Below are 22,158 nucleotides of genomic sequence, written 5' to 3'. Positions count from 1 at the left end.
GAGCTGGGAAGGATGGGGTGATGCCACGGAAGTTCCAGCTGCTGTGACTGGCAGAGCTTTTCCCTTTGAACCTTTTCAGAGCCATGTGGTTTCTCAGCCAGCTCAATGAAGTGTTGCTGCTGTTGGGATGTTTACCTCCTGCATTTTAATTGGATAGTGAATAGAGAAGAGGCTGCAGAGGAGAAACACACTCCTGAAAGCACCCTGTCATCAAATCCCTGCATGCTTGGAGGGGTTTTATAGATTCCTTGCTCCAGAAAGCTGAAAGAAATGCTCAAATTTGATGTGGTTTCTTGCCCTCCTGTGATCTTGCTTGACGGTTTTTCCGTGTGATTTTTAATGCACAGTTTGAGTACAAGTGGGGACACGTGTGGGGATTATATAACCCTGGGGAAGCTGGTGGGAGACTGGCTCCATTTCTGGGCAGGCATGAAAATCAGGAGTTCTGGAATGGTTTTGTGTAAGGTGTTTGCATAGGTGCCCATGGGCACCGTGGGTGTTTTTATTCTGGAAAAAGATGCTTCCTTGGAGCTGTGAGCTGGAAGGGGAGGAGAGGCCAGCAATGCTTGGGGTAAAATGGTTGCTAGTTGCTGAAATGAGTTTAGGTGAGAAGCATCATTTGAGGGTAAATGAATCCACTTTGTGAGAAAATGGAATAATGTTCTTTCTGTCTTCCTGCAATCTTGGTGGAGCAGAGAAGCCTGTACAAATTCTGATGGAAGGGCTGATTTTGGTGTATTTCCAGGTCTGTAACAGCACACAGCAATCTCGCAGAATCGAGTTCTGTAGTGTGATTGGAGCAAGCAGAGAAATGTGATACAAGGAGGAGATTTCTGCAAGGAATTCCTGCTGACTGTCGTTTCACTCAGCATTTGGCAGTGTCACTGATTGCTCCAGCAGCTCCAGGCTGGATTTTTTTTCCTTAATTGCTTTACAGAGCAGTCACATATTCCCTTCTCCTTAGAGTGTGGCTGTGGCTGTCTAATTAACAGATATCCTTCTCTTTTTAGGGGAGATTTTTGGTTTCCAGAAAAATTCTGTTTGGTTTCCAGCCAGTGTTCTTTCTCCCTCTGGGTCTGTAATAGATCCCGAAATTCCCCAGCTTGTAATCACTGCTGCAGCCAGATGGGGAGTAGGTGGAACTCCCATTGCATCTGTGCCTGTGTTTATGAATCTGCCAGAAGTATCTCACTTAGGTGAGATTTTAAAAATATATTTCTTAGTTAATGAGCCCTGAACAGCAACGAGGAGAATCCAGTGCTGGTAGTGCCAGGGTTGCCATCCTTCTCCTGGATCCTGGCATGGTGCTGATGGAGCAGGGAGAGCTCTAAGGAGTTGTTCAGCCTGGCATGAGCAAAGCAGAGGCTGCAGTTCCACTTTACAAACCTGGTGGTGCTTTAAGAGGTTTTTGGATTTAACAGGATTTCCTTGCTCCTGCTCTTCTGCTTCATTGCTCTCCTCGTCTTTTCTCCCTCTTTCTCCCTTTCAGACCTTTGTGGAAGGAGCTCTGAAAACTGTGTGAGGTTTGGATTATCTTTGCTTCTCCCCACCTTCCCGCCCTCCTGGATGATTTCAGAGCGTAGTTGCACAAATCAGTGATGTGGGTGGCAGGATATAAGGAGAGGAGAGTAGGAAGGGGAGGAAGAAGGAGGGCGCAGGATGCTCCTGAATTGGATCTCAGCATGGCAGGGTCAGAACACAAAAGAGCTGCCTGAATTACTCAGGCTGTCCTGGTGTTCCTGGCTGTGGTGAATCCAGCGCTGCAGCGAGGCTGGGCTGGCTGGATTTTAGTTCCTGCACTTGCTGGGTGTGCTGGGGCAGCCTGAGGGCAGACATCCCGAGGCTTGTGCTGCATTTTGGGATGTGCAGCCCCAGCGGCACCAGGCACCAAAATCTGTGCGTGAGAGCAGATGAGTGAGTGCCCTGGGGGTGGGGGGTGTGTGCGTGTGCGTGTGATGATGCTGCTGGATGAGGTTCTGCCTCCCACCTGCCTGCCTCAGCTGTTCACCTCCCGTGCTGGAGTGTCCCTGCTGTCACTTAACCCCTTCCTAGGAGAAGAGCCTCATCAGCACGAATCGTGCTGAGCTTTGCTGTCACCCCGGCTCGCTTCTCCCGCAGTAACAGCAGCTGTTATCCCAGGACAGGCTCCTGGAGGGAGAGGGAAGGTGGTGATTTCCACTGGGGAGCAGGAGCAAGCTCCGAGAGGTTTGGTGGGAGCCAGAAGCCCTTCCACTTGCCCAGCTACTTTCAGGGAAGCAGGAACCTTTCTACTTGCCCAATTTCTTGCAGAGAGTCAGTCTGTGGATGCCACAAGTTGGACTCTGGAAATAATCACTTTCTCCTACCATTATTTCATTAAGGCATAGTGGAATTTAAGGCATTTTGTTCTTATCAGTCTTGTGTGCAGGTCAAATCCTTTGGCAAAAAGGACTTAAAAGGTTTCTTCTGGGTCTGACGAGAATCATCCCTTCCTAGGAGAGATCTTAAACAGTGACCCAAACTCTGCAAATCCATCTAAACTGCTCCTTCCTTCAGGCAGCTCTTCCTGGGTGCAAAAAGAACAGTTGCCCTGCTCAAAGGAGATTATTTCCTCCTGACTTATATAAGTTCTAAAATAAGAAAATAAATCCCAACCTTGTCAAGGATGAAACCGTTTTTCCAAACTCAGGAATGATCCCTTTTGAAGAAGCAATTGCTTCAATGAATTGTCAGGAGTGCCTGGAGAAGGGAAATCTCATCTGTGACACAAGGGGGGGTAGCTCCATCCCTGGGCCTAGGGCTGCATAGGGATGCTCTGGGGGAGTGGGAATAGTGCTACAGCAGAAAATTTGAGTTTTCATTCCGTCTTCCAGTTCATTTTCAATCCTTCTCTCCCAGATTTTGGCTTTTTTGTTGTCGTTTTCCAAAACTTGGGGGTGAATTCAAGATCCTTGGGATGAAGGCTGGGAGTCCCTCTGTCAAAGTTTGTGACAAATCTTACTGTTGTTTGGCTGAGTCAGGGTTTTAAATCCCATTCTGTTGTTAAAAAACTCTCTGTTTATCAAATGACACTACTTGGGCCTGAGCTGGCAGGTGAGCAGAGTGCAGATGAGCCTTAGACCCTGCAAACAAATTCTTGCAGTCGTTAAAAAAAGGCAAAAAGAGCTGTAGGGTGAATGAGCACCACCGGGGCCGGATCCTGTTCCTGGTTCTCGTGCCCTGGAGCTGGCCCTGAGCTGTCCTCTGTCACCTGCCAGGGTGACAGGCCAGGGCCTCCCTGCAAAGGTGCTGCAAAGCTCAGGCCTGGGCTCTTCCCAGCATAATCCCATCAAGCAGCTTTTTGTCGTGTCTGATGTTCAGACATTGAATGTAGAACAAAACTGAGAAGTTTTAGAGCAATTTCTGAGCCTGTTTGGTGAGTTCAGAGCCAGAGCAGAGCGACACTGTAAGTTTAACTCTGTGTGTGTGTTTCTGATGCTGTAAATTTGCCTCCTGCTGGAGGAGGAGATGATCCAGCTGGGATGTGCTGTGCGTGGTCGGCAGGGGCGGAGCAGGTTGTGTCTGAGCAGTCCTTACTTCAACCTTAAAACATTTGATCCAATTTAAGGGGAATGGTTGGGATTGTGGAGCTTGGGGTGGCTGTTGAGTTGTGTGATGCCAGCAGGGTCTGTCCTGTCACTGTGATGTTGGTCCCTGCAAAGCTTTGGGCAGCAGCATTAATCTGGGGATCAAACTTGGGGTGCAAAGAGCCCCTTTAAATTTCAACTCAAAACTAATCTGGGCTCAGAATTTAACTTAGTGTTTTTCCTCGTTAGAATAAGACTAAGAGGTGTTTTAATGACTTTATTATCTGTTAAAATATCCCACCATGTTAACATGTGAGGTCTGTGTCCTTCCATGTGTGCAAGAACCTCAATCAATCCAGCTGATGTCATCTCCCATGAAATTCTGGTGTGTAAAACATAAACAGCAAAAAGGCGAAATCCGATTATGGCATTTAGGAAAACTTTTCAGCAAGTGCCCTTTCCGTGACAGTGGACACTGGGTATTGTCTGGATCCGTGGGAGGCTACAAGGTGTTACCCAAGTCAGGTTTTTAATTCTTCTGGATCCCTACAATCCCCCTGTTTTATTCTACAAATAAGCCAGATTCTGTTGAGGGGGTTTTTTGTGCAAAGTTTTCTTTTCCCTTTTTTTTTTTTCTCCTTTAGATTTCCGCGATGCCTTTACAGTTAAGAAAACTCTTGCAATTTGCCTTTAAGTCACCCTGCAGCAGCTCCTCAAAACCTCCCACCCCTCCGACAGCCCTTTCTTTCGGTGGGTGGGTGGATGAGGAGTCACTGGGTGAAGAGAGGCAAACAAGGAAACAATTCCAGCAGGATTCCTGCGTGCTTAGCAAAACAGGAGCTGCCATTGTGCAGCAGCGCCCTGCTGATCTGCAGGGCTTGTGGCTTCGAGGGCTTTTCCCTTTCAAATAACAGCAGAGGTGGGGGATGCTCTTGACGGGCCCAAGGTTTTGTGGATTATTCGGTGACGAGTTTGCGTCGATCCCCTGGTTCCTAGCGTGGGAACGGCCGCCGTGGGAGATCCTGGGGGAGCGGAGCTGCCAGGCCGCGGGTCCGGGGCGGGGGTGTCCCCGGGGGTGTCCCCAAGCACGGCCCTGCCTTCCACACTGCTTTCCTTGACTGGCTGTGTTGCAGAATCCCCCGAGGTCCTGTCCAGCAGCCCCTGGAGGATCGGATCTTCACCCCGACCGTGTCGGCTGTGTACAGCACTGTGAGTATCTGCCGGGGCCGGGGCAGCGCCAGGGGACCGGACGGGTGTGCAGAGCCCCAGGGCAGGCACAAAGGAGACCTTGGGAAAATGCAATTTCTTTTTGCCCCCTGAAATAAACGGTGCTTGAAAAGACTCTCTTGGTTGCGTGTGAGCAGGAAAAGAAGGGGCTCACCACAACTCCCTGACAGGAGGGTGCAGCCAGGTGGGAAGTTGGGCTCTGCTCCCAGGAGACAGGGGACAGGACGAGGGGACACAGCCCCAAGTTGTGCCAAGGGAGGTTGACATTGGATATTGGGAAATCTCTTCGCTGAAAGCATGGTCAGACATTAGCACAGGCTGCCCAGGCAGAGGTGGAGTCACATCCTTGGAATGTTCAAAAGATGTGTGTATGTGGCACCTGGGGCAGGGGTTGGGTGGGTATTGGGATGTTGGTTGAACATTGGTCGATCTTGGAGATCTTTTCCAACCTTAATGCTCCTGTGATTTTTTGAAGAACCTTTTTTGTTGCATGGGAGCAAGAGAGGAAGAAATCTTTGGAGGAGTTGTGGGTCCTTTGGTATTTTTAAGTGACTCTAGTTTTATTTAGCATATTAGAAAGTGCATGTTCCTGACAGCATCACTGGAGTGGTGGAGTTTTGTCCGTATTTTCACTTGTGTGACTCCATCTTTTTCCTTTCCCCTGAATCTCACAGACTGATTTTTTTGGGTACTAGTGGCTTCACATTTCTAATACCTTCTTAGGAGAAGAATAATCAAGAAAGATTTCATGTGAAGCATTTCAAGTTTTCATGTGAAACATTCCATTGTACGGAGGAAGTATTTTGATAATAAATAAAATATTTGGGCTAGGTGCTTTTGGCTTGCTGTCCTAGATGAATGGTAATGTATAATATTGATTATTCTAGAAATTCAGCTTAGAAACAGCTATGTTTATTAGTGAACATGATAGTTTTTTCCTTTTATTAATTCCTTTTTTTCCGATGGCAATAGCTGGAAGCCCAGGGTTATTTATAAGCTTTGCTAAATCAGCACAGCCCTGGGAAAGTCATATTTTGCTTTTCTAGTTGGGATACTGCAAATATTTTTAATGCCAAAAAAAACCGCTTTTAAGCTGCTCTTTTAATTATTCGGAAAACAGGAAGAAAAGCTGTCGATGGGATAAATTCATTACATTTTATGCAGGAACATAAGCTGCTTATGGAAAAACATAACCTGCTGTGCAAGGTTTTCTCCTTCCCTGTTTGCAGGAGTGACTGGGGATGGATTTCTTGGTTCTGGCTCCCTGGAGGGCCCCGGGGCTGGAGCATCTCTTGGCCAGAGTGAGAACAGAGCAGCTGTGGCTGCCCCATCCCTGGCAGTGCCCAAGGCCAGGTTGGACAGGGTTTGGAGCAGCCTGGGGTCGTGGAAGGTGTCCCTGCCATGGCAGGGGTGGAACTGGATGAGGAGAATTCAAGTCCCTCCCAGCCCAGCCATGATGATTCAGTGATAATGATATGTTTAGCCCTTCCCTTTTTGGGGTTGTAGAGGAGTTTTGTCCTGCCTCCTCTGCTGGGGCTGTCAGGGGTGCTGAGCTGAGCTCTGGGCAGCATTACGGGTAAGAGTGCTGCCAGGTGCCCGTTGGCCCCAGCAATGCAGCAGCTCAGGTGGCTGTGGTGGCAGCAGGACTCAGCTGTGGCCGGGGAGCCATGGATTCCCATCCAGGGGAGTTGGAGTGGTTGGGATACAGCTCTCACAAGGCTTGAGGATTTTGAGGTTTGTGGCATTGACAGCGGTGAATCACAAACGCGAGCTTCAGGCTTTGTGCGCCCTTTGTTCTTAAAATATAGATATATAGAGACATAGAAATGTTTGTGTGCAGAAAAGCAAAACCAGACAAAAACATTCAGAAGAAATCCTTCCCTGTGAGGGTGGGCAGGCCCTGGCACAGGGTGCCCAGAGAAGCTGTGGCTGCCCCTGGATCCCTGGAAGTGTCCAAAGCCAGGCTGGACGAGGCTTGGAGCACCCTGGGATAGTGGAAGGTGTCCCTGGCCATGGAACAAGATGAGCTTTTAAGGTCCCTCCAGCCCAAACTAGTCTGTGAACATAAATGTACAGACTTATAATAAATAATTCCGTTTATAGTATCTTTTATATACCCCATACAGCGCTTAAAAAACACTTTAAAAATACCTAAAGTCCTTTAAAGAAGGTTATTTTTTTCAATTCTTTCTTCCCAAGATATAATGCAGATGTCTGTGGGGAAAATATGACAGTAAAAAATTTAAATTAATGTAAAATAGAAAAGTAGCTGTGAAGAATTACCTAAAATAGCGGTACAGTGTGGAAAAATATCACTCCTTGCTATGTTACAGGAATATCAGGGCTGGGAATATCTCAGTTCCAGGATTTGAGAATGCACAAGTTTGAGAGAAAATTCCATGTTTTGGGGAGAGAAATTTTCTCAGCTGGGTTCCTTTCAGGCTTCCATTTGAAGCTCCAGGCAGATTTCAGATTCACAGGGAGTCCAGGGAAAAATGCATTGGGAAAGAAAAGGATGTGATGGGAGGGCCTTGACAAATTCATTCATGAAAGGTCTCAGTGGTTTGTTACACAAGGAACAGCACCATGTGTTTAAGGCCTGGGTTTGCATTAAATAGTCATTTTGAAGAGCACTATGAGACTACAGAATCATGAAGGTTGGAAAAGGCCCCCAAGATCTTCAAGTCCAACCTTGAAGTGCATCCTCAGTACCCAAGGGCTGCTTTTTCCCATCATCGTTTTATTTGCTTGCACATCTTCTGTGGGATTCCATGTTGATTATGGATCATCATTTTCAGAGGTGTGTGTTTTTTCAGAGCATGGCTGCTGTGGGGAGAAATCATTTGAGATATGGACAACCCACAGAGGAATCCCCAATTTTCAGTTAGAAAAAGATGAAAAATAATTCAATTATCCTTTCCATGCCTTTCCACATGCATTATCAGGACCTTGGTTGCTCATTCCAGAGCTCTTTGTTTATCCCACAGCTGCAAAAAGGGGAATGAAAAATCATGTGGCTTCCACTATGAGCCCCAATAATAAAACTGAATCTGAGGAACAAATTTACCGGTAGGACAGAGGTGAGGAAGAGGCCAGGTGGGACAAAGTTTGTGTGAGAACTTGGAGATGCTCAAAATTCATAACAAGGCTTTGGTAGAACCTCTTTATCAAGGACATCACACTGGTATTAAAACCAAACCCACCTAAATTCATCATAAGTCATCTTTATTTATTTATTGTGACACCTTATGCTGAGTGGGTTGTTGTTTGGGGTTTTTAAATAAATAAATCCAGCAGTAAAATTATTTGAAAGGTCACTGTTGGAAATACTTATTTCAATGAACTAACCTTGCAATATTTTTCCCTCAACAATAATGGAAAATGCTCTATTGCAGAGCTGGACATAAAGATTGGGGGTTGTCCTGTAAACAGCTTCTTGCCTGGTGTTTCCTAATCCTCTACACTGCAAGAAATGAGGGTGATTACTTGTGTGGCCTCTGAAAGACCCCAAACCTGCAGAGTTCAGAAGGTGCATAAGAAGAAATCCTGTCTCTGTTGTAAATTATTTCAAAGAAATATATTCAAGAGAGTTTTTTGGTTGGAGATTTTTGAAAGATGCAGACCTCTTAACAGGAAGGGACCTGCACAAAAGGTGACTGTAAATCCCACCAGCCACCCCTGTGCTGTGCCCAGGGGAATGGGACTGAATCTGTGGAAAATGAGATGAGCAGGAGCTTCTTCAAATTCAGCACGAGGCACTACTCTGGAATTAGATTAGAAGAATAATGTTCATGGACATCCAGTTTTCCCACAAATAACTGGTTTTGGCAGGTTATGGTGGAGGTTTGTATCTGCTTTAGTAGCATGTTTGTGATTGGAAATGCTGAAGCTTAGACCAAAACTTCTCTGGGATAAACATTCGTGAGCTGAGGAGGAACCTTGAGGCCCCGAGCAGCCTGGTCCAGGGGAAGGTGCTCCTGCCCATGGAATGGGATGAGTTGAAGGTCCCTTCCAATGCAAACCCCCATGCTTCTGTGAATGACTTCTGCATGAAAGCTGAGTGGGAGTGAGTGTTAGCAAGGTGTGTTTGTGGGGAGAAGTCACTTGGCCAGGTGCAGCCTGGAGCAGGGTCCCTGTGGCGGGGCTGGATCCAACACTGGTTGAAGCTGCTCGTTTGCTGTCCCCCATGTGCCCTTGGAGCAGGTGCCACCTCCTGTCAGGGAGCTCAGCTCACGCCAGCTTGGGGCAAAGAAGGTAATGGGGAGGTGAGGTTCTGAGGAACCCCCTTGTCCCAGATGTTTAAGGATTAAGGGTTGACTCCATCATTGCCTCCTGGGGTGTTTGGTTGTTTTCTGTCCCATTTGGTCCTCCCGAGTGTTTCACACCCAGCAGAGGTTCCGTGGTTCACCTTCGTGTTCTTTAAAGGGATCTTCCTGCAGTGGAGCGAATCCTGTAGAAAAGAGATTAGGGAGGATTAGCTGCTCTGGGCACCCTGTGCTTAAAGGAAGGATGTGGGTCAGGAGGCCGATGCTGTGCCTGCCTGGCTGCTGCAGAAGCTGTGGAATGTGCAGGAGCAAAGCTCAGTTCCTCATGCTGTTCCAGCCTAGAATCATGGAATGGGTTGGGCTGGAAGGGTCCTTAAAGTCCATCCAGTGCCACCCCCTGCCGTGGGCAGGGACACCTCCCACTACCCCAGGGTGCTCCAAGCTCTGTCCAGCCTGGCCTTGGCCACTGCCAGGGATGGGGAGCCACAGCTTCTGAAGTACCTGAAACCAGGTACTTGGGTGGGGTAAAGAGTAATCTCTAACTTGTAGAAGATGCTAAGCCCAAAAGGTGTAAAAGATCTCAGAAAGAAAAGCAAGAATTCCAGACTGAGTATTTTGTGTTTCATTTACCTGCTTTCTTTAAAATACAGGATTAAGGCTTCTGGAAAATTATAATTAGCTCTTGCTACTTAGGGAGAATAGAAAGTGATGCCCTAGCAAATGAATATATAATTTTGTGCATCCATTTTTAGGAGAACAATTTAACCTATAGATTTAAGGAGGATATTTGCTTCCATAGTCATCTCAGACCATTTAAAAAACAGCAAACCACACCTTGGGCTCAGTGGGGGCAGGTACCCAAGGAGTGATGAGCTTAGACAGTCTCTACCTTTTGCCTTTGTTAAAAACTACTGAAAAAACAGTTTGTCTTCCTTTACTACCTGTTTGCATTAAAATCAGTATCTTATAATTCAGTTTATTTGTAAATAACTTGTTGTAGCAAGACGAAGGTGTGGAAACACCAGTGTTGCTGTAGCTGCTGAGAAAGGATCTCTGTGCTTTTCCGTCTGCTGGAACAAATACCTGTCCTTGGTTTAGGTGCACTAAGCTAGGCTTGGCTAGCCTTAGGAGGTCCTGGAAAATCAGTGGTAGGCTCCTATGGGATACTATCCAACTGTGCTGTTGCCAAACGATCAAGCTGGTACAATTTTATAATTGTTCTGCCACCTTCGTTAGGCTTTCAAGCTGATTTTGGTAGATCCAGGCCTGTGTCTGTCATGTGTCTGACGCACTGCACGAGGGTATTTCATGGACTCATTCAAGCAGCTGCAGTTTTCCTCTCAGTTCAGCTCCCAGATTTCAGATCCATCATGAGAGCATTTGTTGATGTCCTTCAGTAATTTCCAACTTAGGTTATTTTCCCCAAGGCGGCGCTGGAGTCGCCATCCCTGGAAGTGTTAGGAAGGTGTGGGGATGTGCACTTGGGAACATGGTTCAAGGATGCACCTGGCAGTGCTGGGTTAATGGCTGACCTAGATTATATTTGAGGGCTTTCCAACCTTAGTGATTCTGTGGTTCTAGTCCATGATTCTATTTGCACGTTATAATTTCTGAGGATTGTGGGATGCTCACACTCACCTGGGGTATTGGTAGTGCCCGTGTCCCCATTGTCAGGGCCCCGTGTGGACTTGGCTGCTGTTGGATCAGAGGATTTTGGTTGGCTCCAGCCCTAGCTGGAGCAGTGTTCGCACTGCTGAGAGTAGGGAGGTGAAAACCGGCAGTGGCTGAAGTCCAGCAGCTGTCACAAAATAACCTCTATTTTCCCCCAAGAAGGGGTATTCAGGGAGAACCCTGGTGAGGAGCACGGGTACATCCTGCCACCGGGGCTGTTGATAGGAATGATTTCCTTGTGTTTTGGGTTGCCTTTGCTTCCTCCCCCTCCCTAACTGCATTATTTGATATCCATCACAATCCGTAGTCACTTCTAAGCACCAGGTGCTGCACAGGTGACATGACAGCCCTGTCAGGGGTGACACAGGAGTCATGAGAGAGACTTTCATTTTCTCGGGGACGGGCTGTGGAAAGTTTTATGGAGCTCTCTGTAAGGCTGGCTCTGATTCAGCCGAGGCTGCGTGCGCACACCTGCCAAGAGAGATCAGCCCGAAAAAGAGATGATTCATCCCTGGCTAAGGGAAGGATCCCGTGGGGACAGAGGATGAGGTTCTGTGACTGACCCACCCACCCTTTCCTCTGATGTGCACTTGGGGGCTGTAAATCTTCCCGCAGTGAAGGCTCCTGGCCCATTCTTAAGCCTGGAGCTGTTGCCCACTGTGATTTCTTGGGATTTGGGTGCTGGCACAGCTGCTGTGGCGGTTTAGGAACTGTAACGACAGGCATGGACGCTCTGAGAGCAGTGAAGTGACTTGGGAAAAGCACTTCAGTGGTGAACTCTGTGACTTCTGCTCTCTTGGAGCGTGGAGCTAATACTCCATTGAAGGAGTCAGGAATTTCTTTCTGCCTTCTTCACCCTGCTAAGGACATTTCTGTGCAGTGCCAGTGACCTGTGTGGGCTTCAGGTGCCTTTAGTGCAGGCTGAGGAATGTTAGATGGGATATTGGGAAGAAATCCTTCTGTGTGAGGGTGGGCAGGCCCTGGCACAGGGTGCCCAGAGAAGCTGTGGCTGCCCCTGGATCCCTGGCAGTGCCCAAGGCCAGGCTGGACAGAGCTTGGAGCACCCTGGGATAGTGGAAGGTGTCCCTGCCCTTGGCAGGGGTGCACTGGATGTGCTTTAAGGTCCCTCCAAACCCAAACCATTCTGTGATTAAGTGGTGCTTTTCAGCCAACAAATGAGAAAAGGTCAGTGAGAAGCAAATGCTGAATTTCAATAGTGGGAGTTTTAACCCAATCTGCCGAAATTTAGTTGTGTTGAACAATTGGGAGGTGTCACCCAATAGTTGTGTGAGTCTTTTTTTCCTTTGATTCCCATTTTCTGTTACTATAGCCACTCTCTGAAATATATTTAAAACAGTTCCATCATGGAGATAGTAAAGTGAAGCAAATATCTGTGTCCTATTAAAATTTTTTTTTAACATTTTGCTTAATGTGTTTTGTTAAGTATTTTTAATAGAAGTTGGGAAAGAAGATAAACATATACGAGAATTGCATTACTATTTCATTCTTTGCTTGTGGCAAGCCCTGCAGATACCATGGCCTCTCCACAGTCCTTTATTTTTCCTTTTTGGAGGGGAATATGCAGATTTCCCCCTTACTTTGTTGTGCTGGTAGTGTGTATCCCCTTGCAAAATCCCAGTATTTTTTGATATGGCTTCTCATTAAGGGATCAGAAGGTCCCAGGCCTGAATGCAAAGGGATCCCACCCATTTCCACCACTGACTCCAGCTGGTGCTCTGGTTTTTTGATCATTCCACATTTTCCTGAATCACATAAATAGTTAAATAACTTGTGCAGTGTTTCACTTAGATATATATATATTATTTTCTCTCTCTAGATATGTACAACGGAGTCTCTGCAGGCTGATTACTAATGTAATGTTTTACTAACAGTTTATCTCCACACAGGTAACACAAGTAGCAAGACAACCGGGTCCTCCTGCCCCATCCCCTTACACTGCACATGAAATAAATAAGGGACACCCAAACCTTGCTGCAACACCACCGGGACATGCATCGTCCCCTGGGCTCTCACAGGTAAGACCTGGCGTTGGAGCAGGGCGTTCCCAGCCTCCTCCTCCTCCTCCCATCCCACTCTCGGCTTCCTCTGCTCAACACCTGAGTTGTGTTGTCTGTGACCAGTGTAGAAACAAAATGAATAAAGGGTGTGGCATGAACCTTGCTGTGGTCGATGGGCAGCGCTTAGATGAGCACATCAACGCCATAAATTGGTATTTTTCAATTAAATACAAGTTTATTAGACATTAGTTTCTCATGGAGTCTAACAGCACCTTGAAAAATTAGAGAAAATATTTATGGGTGAGGAGGAATGTGTTTTGCTGTTGGATCAGGCATTTTGGGGCACGGCCTGACTTCCAGGTTAAACACCCTAAAAGTGCCCTGTGTCCTCTCTTGGGGGCTTTCCAAGGGGCCTTTTGTACAATGTGGTACAGTTCTGTAATTCTAAGAAATGGGTCAGGAAAACGAGTTGCACAAATGATTTCTCATAAAAGAGATGAGACAAAGGGCTGGTTACAGAAAAGTCCAGAATAAATCAGAGTTATAATAAAAATGGAGAAATATTTAGTGAGATATGTGGAATGAATTGGTCTTTATTAGCCTCTATTAGGTAAATATTCTGCAGGGCTGACTTGAGAGTAGAGAAGCTTATCTGAAAAAGGAGGAGCAAAAGAGGCAAGTAAAAGGGCAGGAGAAAAAGGGAGATGAAAGATACTGGGGTGGGGAAAGTAGGATGTGTAAGGAATGAGGTGTGTGATAGAGGAAAGCCTGATGTTCCCTTTGCTCTTGGTTAATTTATACTTGTGTGGATCAAGCAGGAAAGCCTGAGCAGGTCGGCTGCTAAGGAGAGTGGGTTTGTTCTGAGCAAGGGGAGCAGGATGAGAAGCCCAGGGTGGGTTGGGAATGGGGAGGTGATGGGGAGAGCCTCAAGTGGATCCAAGCCCCCCTGCCAGCCTCTGAAACATTAAACTGCAGCTGACCTTCAGACCAGGAGATGCCTGGAAACAGATCATGGAAGGAACACTTCACCTGAATGATGCACATTTTTGGTAAAACATGATGGGGAGATTGAAACTTTTGCTTGTCTTTGGGAATGTGCAGATGCTCATCCTTCATGGATGGGAAATGAGAGGCTGAAGTGTGTGGCAGGCATTCGTGGCCTTGTAGCAGTTCCTGCACTCTTGCTGCAGGGTTGTTGGAAGTAAAGGCTCTGGGTTGAGGACTGAGGCTCGCAGAACAGGGAGGACACAGCAGGGTTGCAGACCAAACCCTTAGATGCTGCCTGGCTTTTGTCATGGATCAAGACATTCCTTCCTGGTAGAACTTATCAACACAGGGAAGCTACTCCTGTGGCAGAGAGGGGAAGAGGAGAACATTCTGGGCAGCCTCTTTAAATCGATTGTAATCAAGGGATTTCTTGTCTTCCCTTAATATTTTCCCATTGAGTCAGTGCACCCATAGACAGTGGGCTGTGTGCCAAATCTCCAGGCAGCTGGATAATGCTGCTTCCCTGTTCTGCTGGCTCTCAGAAGCGGGGTCAGCTTGTGTCCCTGCCGTGCTGCTGCAGTGACCTCAGAGCCCGTGTGGCACTCGGGGCTCCAGGGGTGCCCGTGCTCCCGCTGCGTGCTGCCAGCCCACGTTTGCTCAGGGACAGGGAGGAGCGGCAAGACCCAGGGGTATGGGGCAGGTGAAGCTTCAGGCATTGTGGCCTTTGGGCCGGAGGGGCCTGGGAACCACAGGGCTTTTCCCCAGGTGATTCCTACCAAGGTGGGATTCAGCAGTGAAGCAGCACAAATGGTGGCTCCTGTCTGTTCCCAGCCAGTGTCGGGGCTCCCCTCAGGAACCCTCTCCTTTGGACAAAGGTTGGGTGGTGATGCCAGGTTGGACAGGGCTTGGAGCAGCCTGCTCTGGTGGAAGTTGTCCCTGCCCGTGGCTGGGGGAGAGTTGGAACAAGCTGATCCAACCCAAATCATTCTGGGATTCTGCCAAAATGCAGATACCTGCACTCGGGACACTGGTAAGGCTTGAAAGGGGCCCAAAGCCTTAAGGAATAACCTGTCCCAGGGGCAGTTTTCCATATCCCTGAACTATTAGAGATTTGGATAAATATAAATTCTGAATATTTTTCTTTGTATCTCACTTTGGACCCCTGTCAGGAGTTGAGTTTCTGTGTTATGTTACGGTAAGAAATTCCCAAGCTAAGTGGAGATTTGGATGAAAGCTTAACCTGTTCATTGCATCTGTGATTTGTGTCCCCTGGGCCTCAAGGAACACCCTGGTGCTTGTGATAAGAACGAGGTGGGTGGAAGTTTCCTTTTCCACACCTCTTGTAGTTTGTGAATTTCCATCATGGTTTCATTTGTTTGCTTTCTTTAGAAAGTGATGAGAGAGTAATTTTTGGGTAATTTTGTCTGATTTTTGGGCACCATAAATCCTGCTGTTTGCCTTTAGAGATAAAGGGGCTCAGGCTAACGTAGGATTCACATGAGTGTGTTATTATTAATTACTTTAACAGCAATAAACCACAAATAACTGTATTTTACCTACCCACACTGCGTTGATGATTGAACATTGAACAGAGGTTGTCTTTGCCTTTGTCCAGTTATGCCCAGCATAGTGAGGGAGTGTTTGTGCATAAAAGATAAGGACAAGACCACTTGGTTTGAATTAGAGTCTGATTAAGGGCCATTGATTTCTCCATCAGACCCCTGAGTTAATAAATACTCATCAAAGTGAGTCTTTCCAAGGTGGTTTTTTCCGCTGCTCTTGAGGCAGTAGTGAGTGAAAATACTGCTAGATGTTTGAGGCTTTGGATGTCATTTGGTACTAAATAGAGTTTGGGCAGAGATAGAATGTGTGCCACTGGTGTGGGCAGATTGCTCTGGGTGCTCAGCCCAGGTTCAGCAGAGTCTCTCTTTGTTGTTACCCAGGTGGGATCACAGCGCCTCCTCAGGCTCAAGAGTTTCTTGAAGTGGGGATCTCACAGAGCCATGGAATGTGCTCAGCTGGGAGGGACCCCAAGGATCACCCAGTCCAACCCCAGCCCTGCACAGACACCCCAACAATCCCACCCCGGGCATCCCTGGAGCGCTGTCCAAAGGCTCCTGGAGCTCTGGCAGCCTCGGGGCTGTGCCCATTCCCTGGGGAGCCTGGGCAGTGCCAGCACCCTCTGGGGAAGAACCTTTCCTGATCTCCAACCTAAACCCTTCCCTGGCACAGCTCCAGCCCTGCCCTGGATCCTCTCCCTGCTCACAGCAGAGATCAGAGCTGCTCCTCAGGAGAAGCTGCAGCCCCCAATGGAGTCTCCCCTCTGGCTCCTCTTCTCCAGGCTGAACACACCAAGTGCCCTCAGCTGCTCCTCATGTGGCCTCTCCAGACCCTTCACCCTCACCCTGGGCAGAAGCCATGCTCTGGGGGAGAATGAGGGTTAACAAATGCTTTTGTTCCACCAGTGACCCCTTACTGTCCTGGCTGCTCCAGAGCTGCCGGTCCCAGCACATCTAGGGGCTGGGAGATGAGGTAATACCTTGAATTCTAGTAAGTGATAAAAGGAATTGCTGTCCCTTACCAGAGCTCTAGGAGCTGGAGCAGTTCACTGTAAGCTTGTGTGTGATGAGATGACGACATTGTGCTGAGTGGTCTGAGAGGGAGTTTGGAAACCAGGGATCAGGGAATGTATGGGATATTTAACCTGAAAAGTCAGGTGCAAGTGAACGTTGTGCCTTTGTTTGGTTTCCTTTAGCTTTATCTAAACAGACAGAAACAGCTGGTTCTGTGGTGCTGTGGCTGAGTGACCCTTTCTCATACTCCTCCACCGTTTCCATCTGATGAAGCCAAAACAAGAGCACGGCTCTGTGTTTCACTTCCTCTGAGGGCTTTCCTGACAGACACCCTCTGGCACTCCGCTGCCCTTCAGGATTAGTTTGTGCAGCACAGTCAGGAGACCTTGGCAGCGATGTGGAACAGCCCCACACCCCCATCTTTGCAGCAACAGCCAGCATCTCTGCTTCCCAAATTCCAGGGCCTTGAAATCATAGTGCTGCTCTTGGGAATGTGCTGAGCTCTGGCGCAGGGGAGTGCACAGCACGTGCTGCTACAGTGGTGTTATGGCCAGATGTGGCCCCAAATACATAAAATTTCATATTCCTGGTGGGTTTTGCATGTTTTTCCCTTGTTCTGCCAGGGAGAGGAGGGACACAGCCCCTCTGCTTCCTCTCCTGGCTTGAGGCTGCAGAAAGGCTGGTTTCACACAATTGCCTTTCTCCGTGTGTGGAGGAAAGGAGAAGCTGTTGGAAAAGGAGCAGAGCAGCTCCTCCTTGGATATGGCTCCCAGAGCAGCTTATCCAGAGTAGAGCTCAGGTGGGGCCTGGATTGACAGTCAGGCACCATCCTGTGATGGACGGGAGAATCCAGAGCAGACTGAGAGCGTTCCCAGAGCCCTTAACAGAGAGCAGCTGAAATGCTGTGAATCTGCCCCACTCCAGCTGGGCCTTACACTGAGGAATGGGGCAGCCATGGTAGGATGGGATAATGGGAAAGCAAAGCACTTCAGAGTAGCTGGGCTGGGAGCAGCAGGAAAGAGCTTCCCTCTGTCCATGGAGTGAGCAGAGGGGGAGAGGGCTCCTCCAGAGGCAGTGTGCAGAACTTAGGGCACCAGGAAAAGACAGTTTCATCCTCCTTGTGACCTGGGAGTGTTTTGGAGGATCCCAAGGAACAAGTGCAGTGGGTTCTGGCATGTGAGGGTGAATGGTTTGGAAAAGACTCTTGGCTTTCTCTGCCTCAGCTTTAGAACTGCTGGCTCCAATGGGATGCTGAGGGATTCTCTTAGCCCAGGCCCAGAGTTTGGAAGTATTAAGTAACCACGCTTGGAACAAATTGTCAGGAATTTCCTCTGTAATCAGGATAGCTTCAGCTCTCATTAAGAACGCGCTGTGCACTGAGCAGATTGGTGCTGCCTGCCCACGGCTGTCTCTTGGAATGGGCTGGAATGCTGGAGCCTCTGGGGAGCAGAGGATCCCACAGCATGGATGGGGACTTTCCTCTGGAGCTCTTGTAGTTGTGGACATCCTTCAGCTGCTCCTAAAAAGTTCGCCGAGGTGAACAGAAGTGCAAGAGGGCTGAATTCTCTGGATCTTGGTGCACGGAGACCTTGACTTTTAGGTGGCTGATTTAAATCCAGAGCAGATTGTACCAGCTGAAACTTGTTAACCATCTGGTTCTGTGCCTGAAGTGAAGAGAGTTTTGTGGTCTCATTCTGGTCCTCAAAAATGTCACCATCGTTAAATTAGCGTTTGTAATAGCAGGGAGACATTCCTTAGTACCTTCAGGTCTGGGAATGTGTGCCAGGAAGCAAGTCTGCCTGCCATCTGTGGCATGTTTATTAGGCAATCCCCAAGCCCCTCTTTTATGATCTTGGATCCTTTCTACAGGAGCTGGAATAATCCTGTTAGAACCATGATGTTTATTCAATGCTTCCATCTTCTGCAGCCCAATTTGAGATGCTTTTAATAAAGGGATGTTTATTAAGGGATTGGAACAAAAGGAGGGATGTAATTTAATTGTAATGTCACCCATTGGTGCCCTGGCGTCAGTCAGGTGCCCTGGGATGTGGAGAGTGTTACTCCTTGTTCTCTCCTTCTGTTGGAGGCGGCTGCCTTTAGAGTCTGGTTGCTACACATTAAACTTGTCTTCCCCCAAATTCTGGTGACCAGGGACAGGACTGAGGGCAGGGCTGGAGCTGTGCCAGGGAAGGGTTTAGGTTGGACATCAGGAAAGGTTCTTCCCCAGAGGGTGCTGGCACTGCCCAGGCTCCCCAGGGAATGGGCACGGCCCCGAGGCTGCCAGAGCTCCAGGAGCCTTTGGACAGCGCTCCAGGGATGCCCAGGGTGGGATTGTTGGGGTGTCTGTGCAGGGCCAGGGGTCGGACTCTGATCCTTGTGGATCCCTCCCAGATCCGTGATTCCTCATTATTTGGGTCCATGTGTGCTTTGCTGGAAGAAAATTGTCGGCATAAAATCAGATAATAAATTTCCACTGCCCCTGGGGCACGAGGGGCTCCCAATCGTATTGTCTCATTCAAAAAAACCCTCTGTCCATCATTTTTAGGAGGATTGTTGTGGATCCCTTGATGCGAGTTGATCACCAAGCTTTGAAGGGAGCTCTTCCCCCAGAGAACTTCCCTGTGTAGGAACCTCTTTGTTTTGTGTAAGGTGCAGTTACAGCCAATTTCCTGCTGGTTAAAGCCACCTGGAATCCTGTAACTCCTATGGTTGTCAGTCAGGGTATTTATTCATGATTTAGACACAGAATGAAAGATTAAACCCTCCTTGTATAAATGAAGTGGGTGCTGGACCAGCTAAGGGAAGATGTTGCCGGTTTGTGCTGCTCCTCCAAGCAGCAGATTGCAGTTTCTTAGATCTTCTGTCCATTCCAGATAATGAGAATAAAGCAAATTTGAACAACTCAACTCCTGATAGTGTTTTGTGAACAATAAACCTACCTAAATAACCTGATTAATAATGTACTAAGGGATTTTTTTTTCTGACCAGTCAAGAGTTTGACCTCTTTTTCTTCTCACTTCTTCCCCTGTGCATCCTTCTGTACATCCTGGTCAGGCTTCATCCCAGGACATTCCCAATGCATTTTTCAAATTCCAGGCTTGCAGGAGTATGTGACTGCAGGTGGAGATTTGAAACTGGGAGTTATTTAATAGCTGATAAATCCAGAAGTGTAATCTTCTTTTGGCCTTTGTGTTCAAGACCTGCTGGAAGTGCAGCTGAACCCTCTGGTTCGTAATAGGATTAGGGGTTTTTTGATTGGGTTAATATGCTGGGAATATTTCCTCCTAGAATGTATTTCATTATTTTTGGTTCATTACTGTGCTTTTTACCTCATTAAGTTAGATCTGGGCAAATCTGGCTGGAAACATCAAATATGTCCTGTGTCTTGGTGCCTTTGGGCTTCAGGGGGCTTTTGTGTGGGGATGCTCGGCTTCATGGGTGTCTCCTAATTTGGGTGTAAGAGCTGCAGGAAGGGAGAGTTGGGAAGGCATAATGTAGCTTCAAATGCTGATTAACACCATTTAGTTTAATCATTTAACCTTGGAAGCAGTTGGCTTTCGTGAGGCACAACGTAGGAGGGATGTATGAATTAGTTTTAGTATTTGTGCACTCGAGAAGGACGGAAGGAGCCTTTAATTCTTTTTTTTTTAAATAGCAAGGAAAGGAAGACCTATTACAGTTTTATCATATACCTGTGCAAAGAAAAGATTACAACACAAATACTGAGTCTAGCTGGGACTAGATCTGGCTTTAGACCCACCCCTCATCTGCCTCATAGAATCCTATCATAGAGTCCAAGGATGGAAAGGATTTTCATCCCATCCCATTCCACCCCCTGCCCTGTTCAGGGACACCTCCCACTGTCCCAGGCTGCTCCAAGCCCCGTCCAGCCTGGCCTTGGGCACTGCCAGGGATGGGGCAGCCACAGCTTCTCTGGGCACCCTGTGCCAGGGCCTCCCCACCCTCCCAGGGAAGGATTCCATCCCAGTATCCCACCTATCCCTGTCCTCTGGCAGTAGGAAGCCATTCCCTTGTCCTGGCACTCCAGGCCCTTGTAAAAAATTCCAGCTCTGAGAGGTGTGTTTAATCCTTCTCCAAGCACTCTGGTTTGCCCAGTGGGGAGAGAAGTGTTTTTCTGCTGCTGCTTGAGCTTTTCCTCTCTGGAGTAGCTGTGACCTGGCTCTGGGTGTTCCCTGGCCCTTCCACCCTGTGCAGGCGCAGGGATTTGGGATGGGAAAGCTCTCAGTGGGTGTCCTGGCCTCACGGCACATCCTGGCTGCTGCGCAAGCGGAAGCGGCTTTGTTTGGCGTGTGACATTATTGGGAATCAAAAGTACTTTTCAACTTGCCAGTAACTTGGTTTGGGCTGGAATAAAACAGCATTTGCAATAGAAAATCAAACTTCTCTGTATCTGTTTAAAAATTTTCCAGGTCCCTTTCTTCAGGACTCTTCCGTGTGCATTTTCTCTTCTCACAGTCACGTGCCCTGGGCTTTATTTTGGTGCTTTTCGGACTTTGCCACTTGTTGAACCACATTTTAATTCGTAATATAAGAAGATACAACAATACCAGACAATTTGCCATTTTCTTATTTTTAATAATTTCAGTTCTGGAATTCCTTCTGTAATAGTACCTCCTGTTCATGCAATTTAATGGGTGTTTTCTTGCATGCTCCAGAAAGTACGCAGTTTTTAAACAAACACCATGTGTTCCATAGAGCACCAGAGTCAGCACAAAAGTCAGGGTTTCACACAGACTGTATTTTGTAAGCACAGAGCATAAAATATCCCTGCAGCTAGAGAAACCAGGGAGATGGAGCCCTGGAGTTCCTGGAGTCCACTGTTAGCTGTTGTGTCAGGCTGGGAAACAGAGGAACCTCTGGAGCCATTTAAGCTGCAGCTGGGACAGCCACATTCCGGGGGTGAGGATTTGAATCCATGAGCAGCCTGGTTCTGCTGCCAGCTGAGCTCTCCCTGCGCTGCTTTCCACTGAACCAACAAAGATGATGGAACCGTAATTCCACTCCCTGCAGCCTGGAAGGGCTGTGCCTGTGTTCTCCACAGATCCCTCCTTAGCCTGCCATTAGAAACCCATAATTTATTTACTTGTTTTAGCTTTGTGCAAATTCACTTTATATGTAGGGTATTTCTGGGCTTTAGTGTAATTCAGTAAAACTTGAATTTTTTATCTGATTGCTGCTGTCACCCAGGTGGAGGGTGGAAGAGCCCTGGGATGCCCAGGTGCAGGTGCCTGCTCTGAGCTGGATCAGATAACTCTGGGCCACCTCCCCTTGGGTTCTGAGTATCTCCAAGGGTGGCAGCCTCCTCAGAGAGAGCAGATGACACATTTTTGGAGCTTCTTGTTGGCGTTCGGAAGAAAATAGGAGAAAAACTGCAAAGCTGCTGATGCTGTTTTGATGTGGAGTAGGGTCTTGGCTGGTTGGGGTTGTGTTCCTGGGAACAAGTATTTGTCTTGGAACCCTATTTTTGTGAAATGGGGGGCAGTTTTATAGAACAAGAGAAAGGCCCTCTGAACTCAAGGATGTTTCTGCAGACAGTCCCAGCTCTGCTTTCAGCGGTGATGTTGGAATTTCTGCCCTCAGCACAGACATACACTCTATGTTTTTGAGTACCCTTATTACAGAAAATGTCAATTTACTTAATTACATGGTGGTCATTAGCAGACCACCCCAGGCTGCGAGCCAGGTGCTCCAGCCAGGGCAGAGCGTGGCAGTTCAGCCTCAGGAGCCAGGTGAAGCCATAGCAGTGTTTCCAGATGGTATGGAATGATTTCCTGTGACGTTATCCATGGCTTCACACCTTTGTTAGCAGCAGATTCCATGCTGATGGATTTAGGAATGGCTTTGGGAGAGA

At 47.8% G+C, this 22,158-nt stretch overlaps 1 protein-coding gene across 16 annotated transcripts in view; it reads left to right on the top strand.

Annotated features, from left to right (window-relative positions):
• EIF4G3 (eukaryotic translation initiation factor 4 gamma 3) overlaps nucleotides 1-22,158 on the top strand; it is a 141,819-nt gene that overhangs the window by 37,921 nt on the left and 81,740 nt on the right. For 11 of the 16 annotated variants that reach the window (XM_040084793.2, XM_040084800.2, XM_058423355.1 and 8 more), the window contains 2 exons: nucleotides 4,679-4,754; nucleotides 12,601-12,744. The gene's annotated coding sequence lies outside the window, so the exon portion shown is untranslated. Of the gene's footprint in view, nucleotides 1-4,678; nucleotides 4,755-12,600; nucleotides 12,745-22,158 lie in introns of those variants that run through there. The other 5 variants (XM_040084802.2, XM_058423347.1, XM_058423358.1 and 2 more) reach the window with 2 other exon arrangements.

The sequence above is a fragment of the Hirundo rustica genome, chromosome 22 (genome assembly GCF_015227805.2).
Source record: "Hirundo rustica isolate bHirRus1 chromosome 22, bHirRus1.pri.v3, whole genome shotgun sequence".
Classification (NCBI taxonomy): Eukaryota; Metazoa; Chordata; class Aves; order Passeriformes; family Hirundinidae; genus Hirundo; species Hirundo rustica.
This window is presented reverse-complemented; position numbering and strand designations above follow the sequence as displayed.